The following is a 7016-nucleotide window of genomic DNA, read 5'->3' as shown; positions in this document are numbered from 1 at the left end:
ACATGTAGGTATGGTGGAAGCTCATGGCAAGAAAATGTCTTTAAGAATTTTTGGATGCACAAGTAGTATCTCTACTTAGTACGAATTTTTGGCTAGCAAAAGATCCTAGGCAAACACCACATGTTGGAGGATCCATGACAATATAACTTCTATGCAAATACACACAACCATAACTCATTATGTTGCATTCCTTGTACAACTTCAACTAATTTGCTCAAGTTTGAAAATAATTAATGGGTATTCACAATCATAGAAGATGTCCAAGATAATATATTTGTATGTGAAAGTTCTCTTCCTTATACTAATCGTTCATGAATTGCTTGTATGACCAATATTGTGATTGTCAAGATTCAAAAGATTTCACTTTCTAAACCCAAAGTGAAGTTACTAATAGGCATGATATGAACATATAACTTCAACTTCATGAAATTCAATTCATTCAAAAATTTACTCATAGGATATAAGTGAAGCACGAGAGTAAATGACAAACTACTCCAAAAAGATATAAGTGAAGATCAAGCGAGTAGTTAAGTAAATGGTAGCTATTTGAGGACTCTCTTTTATTTAAAAAACTTTCAGATCTAAGTATTTTATTAAAACAATAAGCAAAACAAAATAAAATGACATTCCAAGAATAGCACACATCACGTGAAGAAGCAAAAAACTTAGGATCAACCGATACTAACCGATAATTGTTGATGAAGAAAGGTGGGATGCCTACCGGGGCACCCCCAAGCTTAGATGCTTCAGACTTCTTGAAATATTATCTTTAGATGCCTTGGGAATACCTAAGCTTGAGCTTTTTTGTCTCCTTAATTCCTTTTATATCATGGTTTTCCTAAATCTTAAAATCTTCATCCACACAAAACCCAACAAGAACTCGTGAGATAAGTTAGTATAAATCAATGCAATAACCTTATCATTCTCTACTGTGGAAAATCACTAAAATTATTATTCAACATTGCATACTAAATACCTCTACATATGTAATACTCATATACTCAAATAGAATCATTAAACAAGCAAACATATGTAACCAATGCAAACATAACAATAATATGTGAAAACAGTACAATCTGTAAATAATGCAAGAATATCAATACTTATTTAACTCCAAAAATTCTGAAAATTTACTATACTTTAGAAAATTTATCATAGCTTATTGTGCAAAAAAATTCAACATTTTATCACATTCCGACTTTTCTAGAGAATTTTTGCAACAGTGATAAACTTTCAAACAGCAACATGTAGACTTACAAAATAAACATACTAAAGGCTATCATTGCCACTTTTATTGAAATAAAAGATGCAAAACATTATTCTAAATAACAGCAAGCAAATCCTAGTAAAATAAAATAATGCACCAAGTATAACTTATAGCATGTGGCGAATGAAAATATTGCTCCAAGTGAGGTTACCAATAATGTTGAAGACGAAAGAGGGAATGCCTTCTGCGGCATCCCCAAGCTTAGTTGCTTGGATCTTCCTTGAATATTACCTTGGGGGTGCCTTGTGAACCCTCAAGCTTAGGGCCTTGTCAGTCATTATTCTCCTCATATCAATATCTCACCCAAAACTTGAAAACTTCAATCACACAAAACTTCATGGAACTTCGTGAGATAGGTTAGTATGATAAAGACAAATCATTCACTTTGGTACTGTCAAACAAAAGATTAATAATTGTTCTCACACAATGCCTATTGTACCTTATCATTTCCATAATTTATATTGAGCAATATAAGCCACAGAAACTAGAAAACAAGCAAACAATGCATTGAAAACAGAACCTGTCAAAAACAGAATAGTCTGAAATGATCTGGAAACTTTGCATACTTCTGTAACTCAAAAAATTCTGAAAAATTAGGAAAACATAGGCAATTTGTATATCAATATTGTGTGCAAAAATAAGGATCTTATCGCGCTTCTGTGAACTTTGAAAATTATTTTAGTGGGTGCAAAAGTTTCTGTTTTTCAACAAGAGAAAATCAACTATCACCAAACATAATCCCAAAGGCTTTACTTGGAACTTTATTGAAACAAAATCAATGAAACATGATTACTAAAGTAGTTTAATCATGTGAACACACAAAAATAGTAGGTATAAATGTTGGGTTGTCTCCCAACAAGTGCTTTTCTTTAATGTCTTTTAGCTAGGCATGATGATTTCAATGATGCTCGCATAAAATATAAGAATTGAAACATAACAAGAGCATCATGGAACACATGGCAAGCATATTTGAGCCTAACCCACTTCCTATGCATAGGGACTTTGTGAGCAAACAACTTATGGGAACAAGAATCAACTAGCATAGGAAGGCAAAACAAACATGACTTCAAAATTCCAACACATAGAGAGAAAACTTGATATTGATGCAATATGTAAAAGCATAAGTTCCTCTCTCATAGTAATTATCAGTAGCATCATGAATGAATTCAACAATATAACTATCACACAAATCAATCCCTTCATGATCCACAAGCATAGAATTTTAAGTACTATCCACAAATGCAAATTTATTTTCATGAAAAGTAGTGGGAGCAAAATCAACAAAATAACTATCATGGGATTGAAAATTAAAATCATGATGACAAGTTTCATGGTTATAATTAGCATACATGTCATCGCCATAATCATCATAGATTGGAACTTTGTTTTCATAATCAATTGAAACCTCTTCCAAAATGGTGGATTCATCATTAAATAAATCCATGACCTATCCAAATCCATTTTCATCAATATAATCATCATAAATAGGAGGCATGCTATCATAATAATAATTTTTCTCATCAAAACTTGGGGGACTAAAAATATCATCTTCATCAAACATAGCATCCCCAAGCTTATGGCTTTGCATATCATTAACATGATGGATATTCAAAGAGTTCATACCAACAACATTGCAATCATGCTCATCATTCAAAGATTTTTTTCTCAAACATTTTATAGAATTCTTCCTCTATCAACTGAGCACAATTTTCCTCTCCATCATTTTCACGGAAGACATTATAAAAATGAATAATATGGTGCAACCTCAATTCCATTTTTTGTAGTTTTCTTTTATAAACAAAACTAGTGATAAAACAAGAAACTAAAACATTCAATTGGAAGATCTAAAGATATACCTTCAAGCACTAACCTCCCTGGCAACGGCGCCAGAAAAGAGCTTGATGTCTACTATGCAACTTTATTCTTGTAGACACGTGTTGGGCCTCCAAGCGTAGATTTTTTCTAGGACAATAGAAATTTTCTCTCAAGTGGATGACCTAAGGTTTATCAATCCATGGGAGGTGTAGGATGAAGATTGTCTCTCTCAAACAACCCTGCAACCAAATAATAAAAAGTCTCTTGTGTCCCCAACACACCAAATACAATGGTAATTTGTATAGGTGCACTAGTTCGGCGAAGAGATGGTGATAAAAGTGTAATATGGATAGTAGATATTGATTTTTGTAATAAGAACAATAAAAAACAGCAAGGTAGCAATTGATAAAACGGAGCACAAACGGTATTGCAATGCTTGAAAATGAGGCCTAGGGTATGTACTTTCGCTAGTGCAATCTCTCAACAATGCTAATCTAATTGGATCATATAACCATCCCTCAACGTGTGATGAAGAATCACTCCAAAGTTCTTATCTAGCGGAGAACATAAGAAGAAATTGTTTGTAGGGTACGAAACCACCTTAAAGTTATTCTTTCCGTTCGATCTATTCAATAATTCATACTAGAATAATGCAAAGTTATTCTTTCCATTCGATCTATCCAAGAGTTCGTACTAAAATAACACCATATGATCCAACTATATCAACAAAGCCCGCGATACATCAAGATCGTGTCATCTCAAGAACACGAGAGAGAGAGAGAGAGAGAGAGAGAGAGAGAGAGAGAATAAACACATAGCTACTGGTACAAACCCTCGGCCCCGAGGGTGGACTACTCCCTCCTCATCATGGTGCCCGCCGGGATGATGAAGATGGCCACCGGCTATGATTTCCCCCTCCGGCGGAGTGCCGGAACGGGGTCTAGATTGGTTTTTCGTGGCTATAGAGGCTTGCGGCGGTGGACCTTCTAATCTAGGGTTATCTCTGATGGTTTCTCTATTTATAGGATTTCTTGTTGTCGGTTTCACACGAAGATGGGCCTTGAGGTGAGCACAAACCACCGGAGCGCGCTTGGACCCCCTAGCGCGCCCCGGTGCCTTGTGCCCTACTCCTTCACCTACTGGTCCTTCCACGAAGCTTGGGGTCTCTTTTGTTGCAAAAAAATCATCAAAAAGTTCCATCTCATTTGGAGAACTTTCATTTCTGCACGAAAAACACCACCACGGTAATTTTGCTGAAAACAGCATCAGTGCGGAATAGTTCCATGCAAATCATACCAAAACCATGTAAAATTGTTGTAAACATGGCATGGATACTTTATAAATTATAGATACGTTGGAGATATCACACAACCACCCTATTCTATTCCACCTATAGTGCTATATCCATGGCTCACGCTCATGTATTGAGTGAAAGTTGAAAAAGTTTGAGAACATCAAAAGTATGAAAGAATTGCTTGGCTTGTCATCGGGGGTGTGCATGATTTAATACTTTGTGTGATGAAGATGTAGCATAGCCAGACTATATGATTTTGTAGGGATAACTTTCTTTGGACATGTTATTTTGAGAAGACACGATTGCTTTATTAGTATGCTTGAAGTATTATTGTTTTTATGTCAATATTAAACTTTTATTTTGAATCTTATGGATCTGAATATTCATGCCACAATAAAGAAAATTACATGGATAAATATGTTAGGTAGCATTCCGCACCAAAAATTCTGTTTTTATCATTTACCTACTCGAGGACAAGCAGAAATTAAACTTGGGAATGCTTGATACGTCTCCAACGTATCTATAATTTTTAATTGCTCCATGCTATTATATTATCTGTTTTGGATGCTTTATACGCATTAATATGCTATTTTATTTTATTTTTGGGAATAACTTATTAACCTAGAGCCCAATGTGAGTTTCTCTTTTTTCCTTGTTTTTGAGTTCTACAGAAAATGAATACCAAACGGAATAAAACTTTCGCGATGATTTTTCTTGGACCAGAAGACACACGTAGGACTTGGAGATGAAGGCACAAGAGTCCCGAGGGCTCCACAAGCTCTCAGGGCGCGCTCTAGCGGGGGGCTGGCTTGTGGGCCCCACGAGAGTCCTCCAACCCTAATCTTTGGCCTATAAATTCGGAAATATTCCCAAACCACCAGAAGTGTCCACCAAAATACTTTTCCACCGCCGTAACCTTATGTTCCCGTGAGATCCCATCTTGGGGCCTTTTCCGGCATCCTGCCGGAGGGGATTTGATCACGGAGGGCTTCTACATCAACTCTATTGCCCTTCCTATGAAGCATGAGTAGTTTACACGGACCTACGGGTCCATAGCTAGTAGCTAGATGGCTTCTTATCTCTCTTTGATTCCCAATACAATGTTCTTCTCGTTGTTCTTGGAGATCTATCTGATGTAATATTCTTTTGCGATGTGTTTGTCGAGTTTCAATGAATTGTGGATTTATGATCGGTTTACCTATGAATATTACTTGAATCTTCTTTGAATTCTTATATGCATGATTTGATATATTTGTATTTCTCTTCGAATTATCGGTTTGGTTCGGCCAACTAGATTGGTTCTTCTTGCAATGGGAGATGTGCTTAGTTTTGGGTTCAATATTCCGGTGTGCTCACCCAATGACAAAGTAGGGGTAGTGAGGCACGTATTTGTATTGTTGCCATCAAGGGAAAAAGATGGGGTTTTCATCAAATTGCTTGAGTTTATCCCTCTACATCATGTCATCTTACTTAAAGCGTTACTCCGTTCTTATGAACTTAACACTCTAGATGCATGCTGGATAATGGTCGATGTGTGGAGTAATATTAGTAGATGTAGAATCGTTTCGGTCTACTTGACACGGACGTGATGCCTATATTCATAATCATTGCCTTGGACATCGTCATAATTTTGCGCTTTTCTATCAATTGCTTGACAATAATTTGTTCACCTACCGTATTATTTACCTTCAAGAGAGAAGCCTCTAGTGAAACCTATGGCCCTCGGGTTTATTTTTCACCATATATTTTCAGATCTATAAACCAAAAAACCCAAAAATACCTTGCTGCAATTTTTTTACTTTCATTTTGTTTTACGTTTTAGTAATCTTATATATATATATATATATATATATATATATATATATATATATATATATATATATATATGTCAGATCTCAAATTTGCAAGTGACCGTGAAGGGATTGACAACCCCTTTATCGTGTTGGGTGCAAGTGTTTGATTGTTTGTGCAGGTGTATAGATTGGATACTTGCATGTATCTCCTACTGGATTGATACCTTGGTTCTTAACTGAGAGAAATACTTATCTCTACTTTGCTGCATCACTCTTTCCTCTTCAAGGAAAAAATCAACGCAAACTCAAAAAGTAGCAGTGCCTCATGGGCCCATCCTTCATCTTTTGACTCTCTCCCGAAGCTTCTAGGATCTTTTTTGTCCAGAAAAAATCTCCAAAAAGTTCCATGGCATTTGGACTTCATTTGGTTTGGAAAACCAAAAATAGGCAAAAACAACAACTCGCACTAAACACTAAGTTAATAGGTTAGTCCCAAAAAATGGTATATAATTGCTTGTAAATGCATATAAAACATCCGAGATTACTATAATAGCATGGAACAATAAAAAATTATAGATACGTTGGAGACGTATCAGGTCACGCCTCTGGTCACCATACAAATGTCTCGAAGGGGTGATCTCCGGCGCCTCCAGAGCCGAGTGGACCGTCTCAGCGCGGACTGATGCGCTATGGATTCAATCTCATGACCGTGACACCTCCGCGTTCCGTGACAAGGCCGTCTTCATGAGAGCTTGGATCTGGCTAGTACATTCGCCGGCCGTAGAGCAGAAGGGTTGAATGGAATCTGCAATCCTGGTCGCTGCTGCCAAGTTCTGTAGTGGAGTGT

The sequence above is a fragment of the Triticum dicoccoides genome, chromosome 7A, assembly GCF_002162155.2.
Source record: "Triticum dicoccoides isolate Atlit2015 ecotype Zavitan chromosome 7A, WEW_v2.0, whole genome shotgun sequence".
Taxonomy (NCBI): Eukaryota; Viridiplantae; Streptophyta; class Magnoliopsida; order Poales; family Poaceae; genus Triticum; species Triticum dicoccoides.
This window is presented reverse-complemented; position numbering follows the sequence as displayed.